The sequence below is a fragment of the Notamacropus eugenii genome, chromosome 2 (genome assembly GCF_028372415.1).
Source record: "Notamacropus eugenii isolate mMacEug1 chromosome 2, mMacEug1.pri_v2, whole genome shotgun sequence".
In the NCBI taxonomy this organism is placed as follows: domain Eukaryota; kingdom Metazoa; phylum Chordata; class Mammalia; order Diprotodontia; family Macropodidae; genus Notamacropus; species Notamacropus eugenii.
Window position 1 is genome coordinate 505,159,086 of NC_092873.1, and position 20,754 is coordinate 505,179,839.

At 51.2% G+C, this 20,754-nt stretch overlaps 1 protein-coding gene across 4 annotated transcripts in view; it reads left to right on the forward strand.

The window, feature by feature from the left end:
- Positions 1–14,766: 14,766 nt before the first annotated feature.
- Positions 14,767–20,754, forward strand: part of ST3GAL3 (ST3 beta-galactoside alpha-2,3-sialyltransferase 3) — a 134,049-nt gene continuing 128,061 nt past the window's right edge. For all 4 annotated transcript variants that reach the window (XM_072649158.1, XM_072649159.1, XM_072649160.1 and 1 more), the window contains exon 1: positions 14,767–14,884. The gene's annotated coding sequence lies outside the window, so the exon portion shown is untranslated. The remainder of the gene's footprint in view (positions 14,885–20,754) is intronic.

Sequence of the window (20,754 nt, forward strand, 5' to 3'; positions counted from 1 at the left end):
CTGGCTTATGATGTGGTTGTTAGCAGCTGTGCAAGTGGGATGCTCTTATGAGCCCTTGGGGCAGGGGCAGGATGGGGCCAGGCTGTCTGGAAACCTGATCTCCCTGGCCATGCTTCTAGACACTCCCTCCCTCTCCAACCTTGCGGTCTGCAGGTACCAAGCCCCTTGGACAATTCAGCCTGGCTTAGAGGGAGGGCCTGAGTCCGGAAGTGGGAGAGTGGATAGAGGATGGAGGAGATCTCCACCTTGATTTAGGGCCTGCCTACTCCCCCTTCCCTCCTGCAAGGGGCAGGGCCAGCCCTTGGCCTTCTACACCCCCCATGGCATCCTCTAGAGGCCTGTGTTTGGTGCAGGGAGAACCCCGAGTCCCTTCAGTCTCCTGAGAAGTTTTTCCTAAAGGATGAAAGGGGGTCTTCGGGCAAAGGTAAAACTCCCCTCCCCTCCCCTATTGGCTGTCTTCATAGATGAGGCCAGATGGAGCATTTATTTGACGCTAGGCCTTGAGGACAGGGGAGGGAAGGGGCAGCAGCTACTCTCTGGCTACAGACAAGTTCAGCACCTGTTGGGGTACACCTGGGGAAGAGGAGGACCACCTGTCAGGTGGAGGGAGCAGGGAAAGTGATCCCAGGAGGTCCTGAGCTGACCCTTCAGGGCACAACCCATCCTTTCCTGCCATGGGGTGGCCGGTTGGCACCAGAATGTCAATTCAGCTGAATTGGATAAGCATGTACCAAGCTCTAGGCCTAAGGCCAATCACTGTGCTAGGCCCTGGGCTGATGACAGTGACAGACCCTGACATGGACTCCTGGTCTAGGAGAGATGTAGTGGAAGACTTTGGGCTAGGCCTAAGGAGTTGGTGTGGTGCCAAAGCACAGGAGCTGTTCCAGTGATTTGGCGGGCTCTTAGGAGACCAGTTAGGTGGCTGTAGTGGTTGACCAGGAGTCACTAGAAAGAGACAGGCCTGGGACACCACTATCCAAGGTTAAAATTAAGGGAGGAGGCCAAGGGCAGGGACCTCAGGGAGCCTTCTGCTGCTTCCAGGGAAACAAAACCCAAAGTAGGGCTTGTGGGTAAAAACAGAAGAATGATAGGAATATTGAGCTCTGAGCTCAAGCTGAGAGGGTAGAAGGTCACCCAGAGAAGGGAAGGAGGACCCCTGGTGTGCCAAGTAGGTGATGAATGAGGCTCCTCTGCAGAGAACGAGGCTGGACTGCCAGGACAGGGCCAGAGGAAGAGAAGAGCTCCAGCCCTATATATAAATCCACCCCAGACATGCTCAATCAATGCCTGTGCCACTGCCCCCATTACCAGCCTAGACCGGCACAAAGCAATCCATAGATGTCCCTGCTTGTCCAGGCCCCCCCTGGCCTTGCAGGGATGCATCCTTATGTGTTCCCTCCCTTATCTCCACACATCCACAGCCCAACCATCTTAGTGCCGGGCCCTCATCTAACTTCACCTACTAATTTACGTGACATTGCATTGTTCACCTCCACGTTTTGATCTAGGCTGTATGTACCCTCTACCAGGGAGGGCTTCCTTTCTCACTTCTACCACATAAAATCACAGCTTCCTTCAGGGGCTGGGCAGGGCTTCACCCCAAAGGACTTCCTGATCCCTCCCCTCTCCTGAAGCCCCCCACCCTATTGTCCATGCTCACTCTCTCTTAATAGTATTGGCATTTCCCTGGATGTATCCAGGTTGCATTTTCCAAGGAGAGTGTAACCTCAATGTCCTATCTTTTTCTATTTTCCTTTTGGCTTTGTGTTCCTAGAGCCTACCAGAGTGGCTAAAGTGTACAATAGACTTTTAATAAATGCTTGCTGAACTTAGTGGCCCTCAGGGACCTTCCATGGATGGCGTCAGCCATTCTAGTCATAAGTAAAAGCTCTGTACTCAAGGAGGCAGAAAGCATGTGACATGTGGGAAGAAAAAAATCAGATTGGGGGAGGAGCCAAGTTGGTGGAGTAGAAAGATACACAGACGCTTAGCTCCTACCCCACAGCCCATAAAATACCTGTAAAGAAGAATTCTCAACAAATTCTGGAGCAGCAGAAGCCACAGAACAACAGTGGAGGAGATTTCTGTTCCAAAGAGACCTGAAAAACCAGACACGGAGCAGAGCCCAGCCCTGCCTTGGCCATGTGGCACCAAGAGGATCTGAGCAGGCTTCAGGGGCAGAATCTCCAGTGGCACTGCAGGTCCCTCAACCCACAGGCACCAAAGGTCAGTGAGAGGGTCTTTTCAACTGGTCGAGAGGGGAGCGGGGTGTCCCCATAACTCAGGCCCCCTCAGGAGGCAGCAGCGGAGGCAGCAGCAAAGGGCTCCCAAAGCAGGCAGGAGCTCAAATCCACTGTTGAAGGTCTCCTCATAAACCCCCAAGGGAACTAAGCCTCCCCAAGTGGCAGCCCTGACCTGACCTGAGCAGCTGAACTTAATCTCACACTGAATAGCAGTCCCACCCCTGCTGAAAGCCCTGGAGGCTTGGGAGCAGCATTTGAATCTCAGCCTCCAAGTGCTGGTTGGGTGGAACTGGAGGCGAGGTGTTGTAGAGAGGAAACTCAGAAGTCAAGTAACTGGCTGGGAAAATGCCCAAAAAAGGGAAAAAAAAAATAACACCGTAAAATGTTACTTTCTTGGGGAACAGATATGTCTCCCCCCATCCTTTCGGATGAGGAAGAGCAAGGCATACTGTCAGAGGAAGTCAAGGGCCCTGCCTCCAAAGGGGACTTAAACTTGGCTCAGGCAATAGAAGACCTTAAAAAACAAGTTAGCAGCTTACTAAAGGAGAACCAAAAAAACGCTGAAGGAAAATAGCTTTAAAAAGAGGCTAACTCAATTGGAAAAAGAGGTCCAAAAAGCCTATGAGGAGAAGGAGGTTTTAAAAAGCAGAATTAGCCGAATAGAGGAGAAGGTTCAAAAGCTCACTGAACAAAATGATTCGTTGAAAAGAGAATTGAGTTCAGGGAAATGAATGACTATGAGTTAAACCAAGAAGTTAGTAAACAAAACCAAAAATTTGAAAAAATAGAGGATAAGGTGAAACAACTCACTGGAAAAACTACTGACCTGGAAATAGAGCCAGGATAAATAATTTAAAAATTATTGGACTACCTGAAAGCCATGATCAAAAAAAGAGCCTAGACATTATCTTCTATCAAATTATCAAGGAAAAGTGCCCTGATGTTATAGAATCAGAGGGCAAAATGGATATTGAAAGAATTCATTGTTCACCTCCTGAAAGAAACCCAAACAGAGAAACTCCTAGGAATACTGTGGCCAAATTTCAGAGTTCCCAGATCAAGGAGAAAATACTGCAAGCAGCTAGAAAGAAACAATTTGAGTACTGTGGAAATACAATCAGGATAACACAGGATCTGACAGCTTCAGCATTAAGCGATTGAAGAGCTTGGAGTGGAATATTTCAGAAGTCAAAGGAACTGGGATGGAAGCCAAGAATCACCAACCCAGCAAATCTGAATATAATACTTCAAGGGAAAAAATGGTCATTCAGTGATATAGACAAGTTTCAAGATTTCGTGTTGAGGAAAAGACCAGCTCTGTATTTAAAAATTTAACTTCCCAAGACAAGAATCAAGAGAAGCATGAAAAGGTAAACAGAAAAGAAAAATCATAAAAGACTCTCTAAAGCTGAACTGTTTACATTCCTACATGGAAAGAAAATATTTTTAACTCTTGAATCTTTTCTCAGTATTTGGGTAGTTGGAGAGATTGTACACACGCATGCACACACACACAAATAAAATAAAATAAAAATTAAAGGATGAAGGAGGAAAATTCTGGGAAGAGGAGTAATGGAATGGGGCAGGCTATAACTCATAAAAGAGATAAGAAAAATCTTATTCAATAGAGGAGATAAGGGAGAAGGGGGGGGGGGAATAAAGCTACTCTCCCCACGTGTGGCTGGAGGGAATAACATGCTCACTAAATTTGATATGAAAATTTATATACACCACAGGAAAGTAGGAGAGGAGGCGACAAGTGGAGTGAGGGGAACGATAGAAGGGAGGGCAAATGGGAGAAAGGAGTCGCTAGAAATAAACACTTTGAAGAAGGGACAAGGTCAATTGTAGGGGGAAAAAATAAGGGGGGATAGGGTAGGTCAGAGGGCAATATAATTAGTACTACACAACATGATTATTATGGAAGTCTTTTGTAAAACACACGCTTGCCTTCTCAGTAGGGCTGGGGAGGGAGGGGGGAGGGAGAGAAGTTGGAATTCAAAGTATTAGAAACGAATGTTGAGAATTTTTATTGCATATAAGAACTACAGGGAAATAAGAACTACAGGGGTAGGGGTATGGAAATTCATCTTGCCCTGCAAGAAAAGAAAGAAAAAGGGGATAGGAGAGGGGTGGGGTGTGATGGAGGGGAGGGTACAGTGAGGGAAGGAGTCATCAGAATGCAAGGTATTAGGAAGTGGGGGAGGGGAGAAAAATTGGACATGTTACAAAGTGAGGTAAAAGCAACTAGTATTAAAACAATAGACTGAATTAATTACTGAGAATAAATCAATGACATCTTTAGTTTGGAGAAAAGAATTTCAATATTTCCTAGAGGAAGGTAACCTCAGGTAAAATTTGGCATTGACGGAAAAGTCCAGGTTTTAATGGTAAATAACATTTTATGATTGCCATATAATCAGGAACTAGAACATGTATAGAAAGGCATGTACGCCACTTAAGACTTGTCTCAAAAGATGTTCCTTAGCCAAAGTGAAACTATAATCACGTTTGAAACCTGGTTATTGGAACTTGCCATTTTTAGATGCTCTGGGACTATTAAGTGACTTCTTCTGAGTCTAACTCCAGGTATGGGAAGCAAGAAAGGCAATCCGAGCCTCCAATACATGATGCCAGTAAGCCTGTGAGATGCTGGTATGAACTGCATAGGTGATCTCAAGGGAAGGGTGGGAGAGTGGCTGTTCAACATGGGCTGAGGTAGGAGTCTCCTGACTCAGTTTCCCCACTGACACCTGGCAGACTTTAAGCCTGACTGAATGCAAGTGGATAATCTAATCCTGCCTGGGGTTGACATGAAGTTGGGGAGATATTGTATCCCTGCAATGTCCTTACTCTTGGTGACAATTTCCTATAGTCAAAAGGTTTGTAAGCTTAATACAAGATCTATTCAATTATAGATTATGGGTAGGGGAACATCCGAGGTTGTCTAAAATTAAGCTATTAGGCTTAGGACTTTAGACCAACAACAGTAAGTTAGGGTCCTTAAATTCTTAGTAATACTGTGGAGACAATTAGGTCAAGGGCTTGTGAAGTTAGCATACATTGTTATTATCTGTCTCGGTTAATGTTTAAAAAAAAAAAATCTTTTGTGGTCCACATTGTGAATGCTTTAAAAAGATGTATCACCTGACCAAAAGTTTGAATTGCTATATCTGTTACAAACTGTGTTAAAAATTAAAATAAATAAATAAATAAAAATCAGATTGTACAGAATGGGGCAGGGCAGAGGAACATCACCATGAGCTTGGGTTACAGACTATGAAGAATGCTCCCTTGGGGACCAGCTGGTGGTCCAGTTTGGCAGCAACAGTGGCTGTAGAGTGGAATCAAAGATACCCTACTAGATGGGGAAGAAGGGGATGGAGGAGAGAAATGGGGAGGCAGAACTTAGTGAAAAGGCTGAAGGAAGCAGCTCGTTCCACTCTGGCACAGCCCTCGATGACTCTTCTCTCACAGCTGCATAGATTTGGAGACACCCTCCCCAGTCTTCTTTTCAGTCAGCTGGACATCTGTTTTCTCTCCTTCCTCTCCAGCAGCTAATAAGTTCTTGAATACTTGACTCATAAGGATTTCATTCATGAAAAGGGGAAGAAACGTGGGAGAAACTGAATTGGGTGCTGGGGTAGAAATGATGGAAACTCTCCAGAGAAGTGATATCTCCATCTCAGGTTCTGGAGTAAAGGTCGAGAAAGTCAGATATGATCTGCCATGTGGACTCTGGACTTTCCTAACCATACACAGAAGATGGAGGGAGGCCAGTTCGGGTAACAGGCTGAGCATAAGAACAGGACCCTGACCTGTGAGGAGTGTCCAGAGAACTCAGCACAGTAGGTGCTTCACAAGTGGCTCTCAGAGGTGAATCAAAGTGGGAAGCTACTAAGAAAAGTTAAGGACAATGAAAGAATTTTTTTCAAAGATCAAGAAAAGCCTCAAAACAAGGGCTTGGCCCTTGTTTGGGGCCAAAGGACTGCAAATAGACTTAAAAGGGGAGGCAAAACTGAAGGTAAACTCTTACTTGACATCTGCTTTTTCTGCCAAGGAGAATGTTCTTTGGATGGCAAAGGACTGAACCGAAAATGGATGATGGAAAGTTGAGACCCAGCGTAAGCAAAAGGAAGCAAGACAGTTACTGGACAATCCCGAAGGACTGGAAGATCCCCATGGGTGTAATTAATGAGCCACTGTCCAAGGTCTTTGAAGTATTCTGAAAAATTCAAGAGGGAATACAGGGCAAAGACTCGCAGCAAATGTCACAGGTTTCTGAAAATTGCAGGAGAATGGAGTGGGCATCCTATGGACCACTGAGCTTAACTGAATTCTAGGATACTTTGTTAAAGGGATGACTAGCAAACCTTTAGAAAAGGAGGCAGTGATCACTTTGTGGTCCAAGCCAGATGTAAGCATTTGTTCCATTGCCTCCTTTGTACCAGGCCCTGTTCTGGCACTGAAGATAAAAAGACAGAGGTAAGACAGCCCTTGCCCCCCGTTGTGGAAAGTGGAAAAGTTAGGGGATTTACTGTCATCTAATCAGAGTGAATCAGAGTTGATTTAAAACTGGCCGAAAGTGTGATTTTCATCAGTATCGATGCATTGCCTTGGCTTGGAGAGGGGTCTCTAGTGGAATGCTGCCCAAGAGCAGAGATGGCAGGCTCATCTAATTTGTGGGGGATACAGATAAGGTGTAGATGGATAGTAGCATTGAGCTGAATCTAAGATCATTGTCATCAATGTGACAGCACTATACTGGGATCCATAAAATCGACTTTGTGACTACAAAATGGGAACCTGGCACAAGGCAGCCATACATACACCAGACTTCCATGTGATTGTGTACCTAAGAACACTACATTTTTTTTTGCTTTTCTTTTTTTAAAATTAAATTATTTTATTTGTTTTCAGTGTTTGACAATCACTTCCATATATCTTAGATTTTTTTTCCACTCCCTCTCCCTCGCTGCCCCCTCCCTCCCCCTTCCCTCCCTGAGACATCATACAGTCTTACGTAGGTTCTACACTTACGTCCTATTACATACATGTTACATAGAAAAATTAAAATGAATGGGAGAAACCATAAAACAAAACATAGTACAAAAGAAAATGGTCTGCTTCATTCTGTAATCCAATTCCATAATTCTTTCCCTGGATGTGGAAGGCATTTTGCCTCAAGAGTCCATTGGCAATTTTTTAAGTCCACGCGTTTCAATGAAGTACGAAGTCTACCAGAAAAATTCCTCACACACTGGTTGTTGCTGTGTACAAAATTCTCCTGGTTCTGCTCCTTTCACTCAGCATCAGTTCATAAGTCCTTCCAGGCCTCTCTGAAGTCTTCCCGTTCATCATTTCTCATAGCACAATAGTATTCCATTACATTCATATACCACAACTTGTTCAACCATTCCCCAATTGATGGACTTCCCCTTGATTTCCAGTTTTGGGCCACCACAAAGAGAGCTGCTATAAATGTTTTTATACATATGGGACCCTTTCCCATTTTTATGATCTCTTTGGGATAGAGTCCCAGAAGCGATATTGCTGGGTCAAAGGGCATGCACATTTTTGTAGTCCTTTAGGTATAGTAAGAACACTACATTTAAATATATATATTTAGTTTTCAACATTCACTTCCATAAGATTTTGAGTTTTAAATTCCCTCCCCTCCCCGAGATGGTGTGCAATCTGATACAGGCTCTACATACACATTCATAATAAACATTTTCACATTAGTCACGATGTAAACAAGAATTAGAACCAATGGGAGGAACCACAAGAAAGAAGAAACAAACTTAAAAAAAGATCAAATCATCTGTTTTGATCTGGTTCAGACTCCACAGTTCTTTCTCTGGATGTGGATGCCTTTTCCATCATGAGTCTTCTGGAGTTGTCTCAGATCCTTGCATTGCTGAGAAGAGCTACGTCTATCAAAGTAAGAACACTAATTTTAAAGAAAAGCATGGTGCCTTAGAGTTAGGGAATGGATAATCCCCTGGCACTGCTCTTGTCAGCCTTCCACATCTGAAGAACTGGGTTCTGGTCTCCATGGGAATTTAGGGTTAGGAGTTAAGGGTCCATAGGAGAGGAACTAAGGGCGTTGAGTTTGCTGTAGCAGACTTCATTATTAGAAGTGGGCATGGTCAGTCTGGAGAAAAGAAGATTCAGGAGAGACGGGAGAGGGACCAGAGCTGGGGGGAAGAGTAGGGGAGAGGGATGAGCTGAGGAGGAGGGTGGGTGGGTGGGGAGGCAGCCCCCCAGGGGCAGCGGTGGTCTTGGGGACGATGCCTCCTCCCTGGAGGTCTTCAAGCAGAAGTGAGATGACTCCTCTATGAGAACATTGGACTGGGATTCTGAGTCTGGCCCTGGTGGTCTTAGCAGTCCTAGCTGGCGTAGTGGACAGAGCATTGAGTCTGGAGTCAGAAAGTAGCTGGTCTTTGTTCAGTCATTCTCAGTTGTGTCTGACTCGCTTCATGACTCATTTGGGGTTTTCTTGCAAAGATACTGGAGTGCTTTGCCATTTCCTTCTCCAGCTCATTTTACAAATGAGGAAACTGAGTCAAACAGGGTTAAGTGACTTGCCCAGGGTCACACAGCTAGTAAGTGTCTGAGGCTGAATTTGAACTTGAGCAGATGAGTCTTCCTGACTCCAAGCCCTGCCCTCTATTCACTGTGTCACCTATCAAATCCTTGCCTCAGACGCTACCTCTGTGACCTTGGGCAAGTCACCCCTATCCGCCTCAGTTTCCTCAACTGTAAAATGGGGATAATAATAGCACCTACCTCACAGGATTATGAAAACTAAAGGAGATATCGGTACAGTACCTGGCACATAGTAGGCACTTAATAAATCCCTCTTCTCTTCCCCTTCTAGTTTAGATTCAGGAACTCCCAAGAGAATGTCACTTTCTGGAAGGCATGTCTTTTATTTCTGCATTCCTGCATATACAGTAGATGCTTAATAAATTGTTTATTCAGTTGGGTTAGCTTGGATTTCAGGTAAGTGGTGAATGGGGGTCTGAGCAAGGCCAATCGCCCGGTCTGCAAGGGAAAGGAAATGGTTTCCAGAGACATCATGGAGAGCAGAGATGGTAAACCAAAAGGGGTGGTTCCTGCCCCAGGAAGAGGCATCGATGTGGCTCAGACATGCTGTTTGGGGCTCATCCACGGTGAAGTCTCCCTGTGATTACAGCCCAGCAGGTCTCCGAGGTGCCAGGCTACTTCTCCTTTTGGAGAGGACCTGGGTTCCAATTCCAGTCCGGCTTCCCAGACTAGGGCATGGGCTGGAAAGCTGCTCTTTCCTGGACCTCAGCTTCATCTCCAATTGTTGATAAGGTCTCCTCCAACAGGCAGGAGCCAGGGGGCAGGAAAGGCTCAGAGGAAGAGGAGGGACTGACTGGTGCTGGGTTTGGGGGCTGGACAGAGAGTTCCCTCCTCTCTGAGGAGGCCAGAGTCTATTTGGGCAGGTTCCCAGAACCCTTTGAGGGGTGTTTCTAAGAAAGTGCAAATAGACTGATCCACACCTGGGGGCAGCTGGATGAGGTCAGGTTTAGGAAGTGGGGGAAGGGCACAGGCTGAGAGAGAGGAGGTTAGCAGAGCAGAGCTGATCTAAGGAGGTCGCAGGGAGGTGGGCTGCCTTGCCTGAACTTTGGGGTTCTACTCTTTACCATCTGTCAGACACTGGGCCAGCCGTTCTTTTCTCTGGGCCTGAGTTTCCTCTTTAAAATTAGGGCATTGGACCGATAGCCTCTGAGATCCTTTCTTGCCTATGGGGCCCTTCCCTGAGGAAGGTAATCCGGCCCTATGCCTGGGTCATAGGTTACAGAAGTGTGGATTTAGTGGCACCTTAGAGACCATCTGGTCCAGTTCTATATTTTGCAGAGGCAGGGGAATGGTCTTCCTTAGCTGGGGTCTCAGGTTTTCCAAGACCCTTTAAGAAGCACTGGCAAACTTGGGGCTTGAAGCCTGGTCTTCCTGGCCCTAGACCCCTGGGAAGACAGGAAACTGTACAGTGAAGTAGGGGGAGGGGAGCAGGGCACCGCCAGGGACTCTGCCTCAATGCCCCTCTTTGTGTGGGGTCTGGGAGGGGCTGCGGTTACCTGACCCGCCCAGCCCAGGGCCAGGCCTCAATGCAACCTTTCAGTGCCCACCTCCCCCTGCAAGAGGGGAGGGGCTGCCCAGGCCACTTGGGGCCTATCTCCTCCCCTTGCCAGTCTGCCTGTCAAGGCCTACAGAGCAGGATGGGGGAGGATCCCTGCTGAGCCAGGACTGGAGACAGATAGGTGAGTGAGACACACTGGGGTCCTGCCTGTTGCCCTGCTCCCTCAGCCCAGTCCACCCCCAAAGCCCATCAGGTGAGACCAGGCCAGGCCAGGCCAAGCTGCCTGTGGGACTCCTGTCCAGCTGGGGCCAGGCAGCATGAGTACCACTGTTATCTTCTCTTTCTCTGGGCCCTTGGGGTTAGTGCCATACTGCCTACCCCCCCACCCCCAGCTGAAGACTTGAATTTCCCTTCTCCCTCATCCCTCCAGGAAGGGGCTGGGGTCAGCATTCTATGAGGCGGCTGACCATCTAGTTGTCCCTGGCCATGTGACCTTGGGCAAATGTCTGAGCCTGTTTTTTGCCTCTAAAATAAGGGCTCCCTGGCTTGGTATTATATGTGTACGTGTGTGTATATATGTGTGTATGTATGTGTATGCATATGCACATATATGTATAACATATAATTACATAATCATAATTCCTGGACTAGGAAATGGGTAGGGAGGAAGAGGAGGAAGTATTTTAATAGCCTCATCTTGTTCTAGGAAGAAGCTGAGCCTGGCCTGAGAATTCTGGTCCCTGGGGCAAATTGGGTTGGGGGTGGGGCTAGTGACCTGACACTCCTTTGTGGACTCATGGGGAGATTGGAGGCCTACAGCTGGGAACCAAGGTGTATGGGTGGATAGGGCAGGAGGCTAGGGTGGAGAAGGTGTGAGTCAGGTACTGACCACTTAGGGGAGAGGAAGGCCAGGAGAATGTTACCTAGAAAGAGGCAATGCAGAAGCTGAAAAAGGTGTAACCTCCTGGGGTTTCCTTTACTTCGAGGCCCTCCCCAGACTCTTCCCTCCCTGTTGGCTTCCCCAGACTTTGGGATGGGAGCAGCAGAGGCCAGGAGGCTGAGTCAGGATGGTAACCCCTCTTTACCCCTTGGGAACCTGCAGACTATTGAGTCCTGGAAAGAGAAGAGGAAAAAGCAGGCAGGGGACTCTGATCTGTCTGCTGGCCCTGGGGGCTTAAGAGCCCCCCACTCCCCCATCCCCCGGAAAAGCCTTCCAGTTAGGGAGCATGTAAAACAATTCCTAGAGGTCCAATCCTACAGAAGGGAGCGGGCATTAGCCACCATGCTCTTGTCAGGGCTCCTCAGGGTTTCATTACCACATCCTCCCATCTGGAATCCTTTCCCCTCTTCTCTCTGGGTCAGACTCAGGGTGTACCTGGCATCAGTCAACAAGTGTTGATTAAGCGCTGGCTACATGCTAGGCACGGTACTGAGTACTGGGGGTACAGAGGTAAAGGTCAAAAGTTATCTTAAGGAAGATGGAAGAGACAAAATGCAAACAAATATGGACAAACAAGATGTAGATGGAATGAACTGGGGGGAATTGACAGAGAGAAGGCATAGGCATTAATGGGGATTGGGAAAGGTTTCCTTCCTATAGAAGGTAGGGATTTTAGCTGGCCCTTCAAAAAAGCCAGAGGTGGAAATAAGGAGAGAAAAGTCTAGGCCTGGGGGACAGGTGGGGAAAATGCCTGCAGTTGGAGATGGAGGGTCTTGTTTGAGGAACAGACAGGCCAGCAGGCATCTGTACCAAGTTACTGGGGCATCAGGGTGTCCAAGGTATCAGAAGATAAGCAGGGTTCCAGGTTAGGGAGGGCTTTAGAATCAAATAGGACTTTAAATCTGATTCTGGAGGTGATGAGTCACTGGAGTGGACTGACTAAGGGGGTGTCACAGTCAGATTTGTGCTTTAGAAAGATCACATTGACAGCTGAGTGGAGGTGGTCTGGAGTGAGGAGGGACTTGACATAGGCAGACCCTCCCAGCAGCTGGTGCAGTAATCTGGGTATGAGCTGTCCAGGGTCTGTGTCAGGGCAGCAGCAATGTCAGAGGAGAGAAGGTCGATGTGAGAGGTGTTACGAAGGTAAAATTGACAGACTTGGAAAGAGATTGGATTGGGGGGGCGGGATAGAGAGTGGCATCCAGGTTGGGTGTCTGGGAGATGGGGAGAGCAGTGGCCTCCTCTACAGTATTAGAGAAGTTAGAAAGAGGGAAGGTTTGAGGGGAAAAGATGAGTTCCATTTTGGAAATGTTGAGTGAGTGTAAGATGTCTAAGATGTTCAGTTTGAAATGTCTGATAGGCAGTTGAAGTTGCAATCCTGGAGATCAGGAGGAAGGTTACAACTGGATGAATTTGAGAATTGTCTTCTTGGAAATGAGAGGTGATACTGGAAGCTGATGATACCACCAAGTTAAATAGGGGAGAGGGAGAAGAGAAGAGGGTCAGAATCTCTGAGAGACACCCTTGAGTAATGGGTGTGACTTACATAAGATCCAGCCAAGGAGACAGAGGAGAATCAGTTAGGGAGGTAGGAGAAGGGGGAGCCGGTTTGTTGGTTCCAAAAACCTAGAGAGAAGAGTCTTAAGGAGGAGAGAGTGACTCACAGTGTCAAAAGCTGCAGAGGTCAAGAAATGAAGACTGGGAAAAGGCCAATGGATCTGGCAATGAGGAGATCACCAGTAGCTGGGGAGGCATCTTTTGATTTTCCCTAGGACTCAGTGAAGGCTGATTTCCAGTGCCACCTCATTTGCTAGCTAGCAATTTCCTTGGAAATTCCCATCTGTGTTCATCTTTGTTTTTCCAGCAGGGCGTAACCTCTTGGAGGGCAAGGGCTTTCATTTTAGGGTTGGTATCTTCTGGTTGCTATGATAGGGGCTTGTTGGATTGAAATGAATTGAGGCTTAGCAGGGGAAGTGGGCTCCTGGCATATGTGACCTCAGCTGGTCTCCTTTCCTTCTCTGGGCCTGTTTCCTTGTCAATACCATGAGTACTAAAGGGTTTCTAAGGTGTCTTCCAGCTCTAAATCAAGGGATCTGTGAATGAGTTTATGAACACAGGGTTCCATAAAACAAGACCCAAGGAAAGAAGCCTATTGTAAAAGAGAAGGGGGTCAGTGTCAGGGATGGGCTGGGGGCGGGGTGCACTCTTGGCCTTGCCACGTGTACATAGATAAGGAGGTGCTAGGAAGGGGAGGACCCTAGCAACTGGGGTGGGGGGCCAGGGATGCCCCTGGGGATAAGGTGGAATGAGGAAGGTCAAGGCTGGAGGGTTTCTCAGCCAGCTGCGCCTTGGGATTTAGGGCCCCTTAGCCACACTAGCCAGAGTCCACATAGCCCCTTCTCCCCCTCCCCTTCCCCCCAGGGCATAGCTGAACGGGGAGAGGAGCTGGGGAGGAAGGATCTGGCTGGAGCAGATGGAGCCAGGAGCCTGGGTGTACCTCTGGAGAAGTCATGTCACCTTGGGGTTCAGGGTCTCAGGGTCTCAGCCCGAGGGGCCAGGCTGGGGGTCAGCTCCCTAACTGGTCCCCTTGGACCCAGGGGGTGGAGCCCCGAGCTTTCAAGGGGCCATCTCGCGCCAGGCTAGTCAGGAGGAAAAAATGTCCCACTGTGGGCTGTCCTGGCTCCCCAGCCCTGGAGGGGTGGTCCTGTGGGGGAGGGGAGCCAAGGTTGGACAAGATGTCCGGGGGAGGCAGGACAGAAGGACCAAGTACAGCCAGGGGGCCCTGAAGTCCTGGGGGCAGGACGACCGCTGCCAGCCCGGCCCCGGAGGCTCGCCTGGGGCTAACCCCCGCAGGGTCGGACCGGGAGCACGTGGAGGTCCGGAGGGCTCTCCTCTGAGCCCACGTACGGTTGGGGAAACTGAGGTAGCGGGGGTCAAAAGGGACAACAGGCGGCAGCCGCAGGGCTACCTGGGAGGTTGAGTCCGCCTGAGTGGGCATGGCCGGCAGGGGCCAAGTCAGAAAACCCACGGGGAGAATGGGGGAGGGGAAAGTAAGGGCTGGGTGGGCGCGCGTGGGGAAACTGAGGCAGGGCGGGAGCGCGGATGGGAGAACAGGCGGAGGACGGATTAGCGGTGAATGCGGAACCGAGGCGTGGAGGACAGCGGCTCTATTAAGGACACCGAGGCAGGGGGCGGGGGCCGCGCTCGCTCCCCCTGCCCCGCCTGGAGCCTCGGCCCCCTCCCTCATCCTCCTCTCCTCCCCCTCCGCCCCCCCACCCCGCCTGCATCTCCCACACCTCACCCTGCAATTGGCTGTCCACCCGGCTCGACCCGCCCCGCCCCCGCTTGCCGATTGGCCTCAGCGCCGCCTGTGCCCGCCCCCTCGCCCGCGGGCCGAGGTTGCGGCTCCCCATTGGCCAGATCGGCCCCGCCCCCTCCCGTGGCCCCGCCCCTGGCGCTGTAAGGCCGAGGCTGCGTCCCCGCCATGGCGGCGCCCGCCGAACCCCCCGCGCCTGAGCCCGAGGCCGGGCCCGACCCCGCGCCCGCCGGCCTCGCGCCCACCCAGCCCCCCGCCGTCGAGCCCGCCCCGCGGTAAGAGCGCGTCCCCGCCCCGCCGCACGCCGCGCCAGCCCGCAGCTAACGGTCCTGGCGCGCGCCCCCGACCCGTGACCGTGACCCGCCCGTGACCGTGATCGCGCCGGACTCCCCAGGGCGCCCCTTCCCCCGCGGGGCCCCGCAGCGGGCGGGGGGCGGCCCGGAGCTCCTGGAACCACGCCCGTGGCCGTGGCCCGGGAGCCCAGGCCTGGCCGGGTGGTCGAGGTCTTCAGTGGGGGGCCCCAGGGCTCTGCCCGCGGACGTCATCCCCGCGGGAGCCCCTCCCTCGGGAAGCCCTTCCAGCCGTCTGCAGACCCTCCGTGCAAGCCGCCCTCCATCCCTTCGGGGTCCAGCCAGCCTGACCTTGGTGCTATCTCCCCTTCCCAGGCCTTTGTTCTCGCCGTGCCCCCTGCCTGCCCCTGGCGGCGCCCAGCGCTTACCTTGTACCTTTAAGAGTGGGGGGACATGAGGGGTGCAGTCCGCCCGAGGAGGGCAGGGCATACAGTAGGGGCTCAGTTCATGCTCGGGCGCCTGGGACCCCTGCGCCCGCGGAGGCAGCTCCCGCAGCTCGGGCTCTGCTTACAGCCCTGTCTGTGCTCTTTGCAGAAGCCCTCCAGCAACAGGGAGCTCACTACCTCCAGGGACCCCGCCCCACACACCCAGGGGACCCAGGCCTCTCCCACGGCACTGCCCTCCCTGCGTGCTGGTAGCCATCCCCCGAGGGCACACCAGAAGGGAGAAGGTGCCAGGCTGGGGGGCAGAGGTTCGTGCAGAGGCATGTTTGAGGGTTCCTTGAGCGCCCCCAGAGGCATGGAAGGTGTTGGATCCCTGGGGAATGGTGGGGGGGGTGGGGTCATGTGAGTGGAGAGGGAGTCACAGATGCCAGAGAAGTGGGGGAGGCCATTGTGACCTGTCAGGAGGAAATAACTCAAGCTGTGCGCTCACAATTGCTTAGCAAGAAAATCCACACCGTGCGGGATTCCCAGTCTGATGAGGAAGGGGAGAGACCCAGGGCCTAGGTGTAGCATTGTCTTGGATGGTGAAATCACATCTCTTTCTGATGTCGAAGCCTTTCCTTTCTGGGTCTACACTGGCTGCCGCCCATTGGGCCAGCCAGCCAGCCTGGCTGAGGCATTAAGACCCTCCAAGGGTGAGGTGGGACAGCAGCATCCCTAGACCCCAGAGTGCCTCCCTCCAGCCTCCACTATCAGCATTGAGGGAGAAATCACTGTAGAGAAGGGACCCACCTTCTTCTTCACTGCCAGTTGCCATCACGGGCAGATAAGGGGCAGTCCCCCCAGACCTCCAGGCTGCCATCCTGCCCAGCCCTGATGGCCATCAGTCAGGGAGGCAGCCCCTATGGAGAGGGTACCAGCCATCCTCACCAACTGCCAATCAAATGCAGGAGGACCAGCCTGGCTGAAGGAGCCAGGTAGACAGGGGGCAGCATGGGCCAGGCAGGTCAGGCCCCAGCACCCCCTTGACCACTATTTCCCCTCAGGCCCCAAGAACCTTGAGAGTAGCTGGGCTTCCTTCCCAGTGCCCACAGCCATACCCCTGTGGAGATGCAGCCTGGCAAGTGCTCCTGCAGGGGCCTGAGGAGCTGGAAAGGAAAGTTCTTGTCACCAAAGTCCTCAGGATCAGGAGCTGGTATCATTTTATCAATGGAAATGACAGTAAGGAGAGGCCTTTGCTTGGCCATTGCACCCCACAGAGCAGGGGACATCTACACCTGCCCACTAGGCTGAGAGTGTCTGGGGCACAGATCTTGCTTTTCTACCTGGATTCCCAGCACTTAGCCCACAGTAAGTGCCTAATAAGTGCTCCTTCTTTCATTCATTCCTTCAGTCCTTGTGGCTGCAGCATCTGCAGGAGCAGGTGCCAGGCTCTCTGTCCACAGAGGTGGCTCCCCAGAAGCAGGGCAGTTTCCCAGGCTCCTGAGTAGTTCCTGGTTGGCTCTGAGGGGACATGGTGGGCCAGGTGGTGGTAGGGGTTTGACCTGCCCAGCCCATGCCACTTCCTCTCTTTCCTGGCTGCTACACTGAGACTGGTGGTACCCTTGGTAGTAATGATGAGGAAGCTAGGAGGAGGGAATCAGTCCATTAACAGGCATTTATTAAAAACCTATTATATGCCAAGCACTGTGCTAGGCATGGGAGAAACAGAGATAAAAATGAAAAAGTCCCTGCCCTCAAGAGCTTCCATTCTATCATGGAGACCCCACATACATCAATAAACTATCTCAGAGGCAAGTGAAATTGGAGAGGAGGGTGCTAGGGATGGGGGCACAAGGAGTAAGAAAAGACTTCCTGGAGAAGGTGGTACTCATACAAAATTTTGAGGGGAGCCAGGGATTCTAGGAGGGAGAAATGAGGAGCGAGAGCACTCCAGGCAGAGGGCACAGCTGGTACAAAGGTGCAGAGATGGGACATAAAGCATGACTAGACAGTCAGTCTGGATGGGTTTAGGGGGAAGATAATGAGTGCTGGGATGGGCTTGTTGAGTCTGAGATGCCTGGATGTGCAGAGTTGAGAGTCATCTGCTGAGGGATGATAACTGAGCTGATGAGGTCACCAAGTGAGACAGTCTAGAGAACAGGGAAAGGGGAACAGGACAGAATTAGGGGGTGTGGCATGGAAGATGAACTAGCACAGAAGAGTGAGAAGGAACAATGTCAGGAAAGCCCAGAGAGGAGAGAGCATCCAGGAAGAGAAAGTGGGCAGTGATGTCGGAGGCTGCAGAGAGGCTGAAAAGGAGGAGGACTGAGGACTGAAGAGAGCAGCAGTGGCTTTGGGGAGACCAGTCATGGGTGAGTGATGAGGTCAGGTACCCAAGAGCACAGCCTGAGACTGTGCAGGCAGCGGGAAGGGAGAAGAGATCTGGGACAACAGCTGCAGGGGATGCTAGGATTTTTAGGGATGAGGAAACATGGGCATGTTTGTAGGTAGCAGATAGGGAGAGGGCCAGAGACAGCACGAGATTCCCAGAGAGACAGGGAGAGATGGAGATGATTGAAGGGGCACATGTTGAGGAACTGGCCTTGGTGAAGAAAGGGGACCTTGCTTCCTCCTCAGAGGGAGAGAGAATGGGGAGGGGGTCAGGGGCTTGTGAGCTGCCAGGGAGTGGCCCTTGGATGAGGTCCTCAGCGATAAGAGATGGAAGCAGCTTTGGGGGGAGGCTGGAGGGGATTTAGGAGGGAGGATATGTAAGTGGTGGTGAGGGCTTGCTTGAGATGATGTAGCAGATCTGTAGTGCCAGGTCAGCCAGCCGAAGTGATGGCCTCTGGTGGCATTCCCTGAGGAAGGCAGGAGGTAGAGGGTGGGGGGTGCTCCAGGGCTAGGGTTTGGCACGATGGGAGGTTATGGCAGCAAGACATTTGATGGGAGAAGATGTTGTCAAAGTGAACTGGGTAACCTTAGTTTCTTAACTGTGGAAAGAGCAAACTGAGGCCTGAGCTGTGATGATGAGGGCAAAGTAAGGTTTCAGAAAGGTGGAGGAGGAAGAGGAAGAAGAAGAAAAAGGAGAAAGAGGAAGGCAGTTTGCTTAGCTAGGATACTGTTGTCACATCTTTCCCAATAGCCAGAGAAGCTGCTGCCTGGCCCTAGTTTGGTAGTAGATATGATTTTCTGCCAGGGCTTATGTCCCAGGCTGGGCTGTGGCCTTGTCATCCTGGGCAGCTCAGCAGCTAGCCCAGCTCTCTCGGTGACAGGAAACTTGTGTCCTGGATTATGGGATTTTTAGTCATTGTTGGAGAGAGCAGAGAAGGTGGGAGGTGCAGTGGCAAGGGGGCTGGCCTCAGGGGTGAAAGGCCAGAGGGCAGCTGATTGGGTAGGGCTGTCCCTGGAGGTTTGCTCCTGTGCCATCTTGAGGAGGTTGGCCCATTTCCTGGGGCTTTTGTGATCATGCCAGCCTCACTCCAGAGCTGGCAGGGATCTCAGAAACCAGCAGGTCCACCCCTTATTTTACATAGGAGAAAATAGGATCAGGCAGGGTTTGGGCCCTGCCCAAAGACATACAGGAAGCAAACTTCAGAGAGAGGATTTGCACCCAGGGCTTTGATTCCAGGGTCACACAAACTTCCTGTCCAACTGAGGAGAATGAGCCATTCCAGGGGAATGATTGACTTGAGGCCAGCTTTGCTGTCACACCAGGACAGGAGGACAGTCACTGCAACTCTCACTCGGCCTTACCGTGCTCTGTAAGCTTGGGCAAATCACTTGCCATCTTGGGCCTCAGTTTCCTTCTCTCTCCAAGGGCCTGTTGGTTTCTCAAATTCTGACTCTGTATATGATACTTGAGTGATTCAGAAGGTGGAAAAATCCTTGTGGGCTCAGGTCTTCCCTGAAATGGAGGACATAGCCTCCAGGTCTAGGGGAGATCCAGTAATGAGGAGTAAGAACTGGAAAGTGAGGCTGGAGCCAGATCTTGGAGGGCCTCGAATAGTTAAAACAGCTCTCCACCATGTGGTGTGCTCCTCAGAAAAGTCCTCTGAGGATAGTAGTGCAAAAGTTATCTTTAGTCTACCGACTGTGGAAACATGCCCCAAGTTATACAGCTCAGGACTGTCAGGGCTAGGATAAGATCCTGGACCTCCTGACCACAGGCCTCTGCTCTCCTATTTTGTTCAGATCATATTGGGGAGCCACAGAAGATTAGGGGGCAGGATGGAAATGGGGGCAGGAGACACCAGAGCTGTGATCAGGAGGGAGTGGAGAGGGTGGCTCTGAAGGGCCCACCTGAAAGGAGCTGGTGAGGCTGATGTTAAAGGTTCGGGTGTTTCCCTCTCCTAGGTGTCTGAGGTACAAAAGGCAGGGCTTGCAGCAGGATTTCTAAGGAGAAGCTGGAGGTGCCAGCAGAGCATTTGAGGTCAACCTCTCCAGGGGGCTGTCTGCCGTTGATAAACATTCAGCAGTCTAGGGCCCAGCTGGGATCCCCTCGCACCCCACTGGACACCTCCCTTCCTTCATAGACGTTCCACCCTGACCCTGGGGGCCAGCTCGAATCTCCTGCGTTCCTACCATGCTGCTCAGGCAGCAGTAGTAAACAAGCATTATTAAACACCTGCTGTGGGCCAGGCACTGCTAAACTCAGCAAAGACCGACAAAAACCTGGCCCTGCCCTCAGGGAGCTCATTTTCTCATGGGGGAGGGAGAAACATGCAAAAGCAAGCTACAGACAACCTGAACACAGGGAGGTGATCCCAGAGCAGGCCTCAGCATCTGGGACTGGGGCTGACAAGAGGCAGCAGAGGGTGGGCTTTGGGCTGGGTTTGGGAGGAAGCCAGGAGCCAGAGGTGAGGAGTGAGAGCATTCCAGGCATGAAGAGCAGTGGGGATAGGGGCAGGTAGGAGTCTTCCTCCTGTTTGATCCTTGTCCAGGATGGGGCTGCCGTTGGCAGGGCCTGAGGCATCAGGAGCATTGAGTGGTATCTTCAGCCCAGCTAGGCAACCTGGCTTCAGTCTTTAGGGGCTTCTCCTGGGCTTATGTCTCCACCCAGGTTTCCTCAGAATTTGGTTCATGGATCCATGTAGTCATGCTGGCTGTGCTAGCATCCAATAGAAGACACACTCTTTGTGGTGGAAGACACCATTGTTTCTCCTCTGTCCATGAATGGTCAGTCGTAGCCAGCTCTCCCTCCCAGAGCCTCCTCTCCTGGGGACCAAGACCCTCTCCCAGTTGGGCACGGCCCATTCAGCTCACGGTGCTGGTGCTCAGCGTGGTTCTATAAGCATTTATTAGACACGTGCTGCGTTGGAGGAGACGTAGGTTGTGCTGGGTATATAAAGGAGTAAGCAGCAGACTCTGTCTTCCAAGAGCTTGAATTCAGCTGAGGGGCTATCACACGTACCCAGAGAACTCAGGACAGAA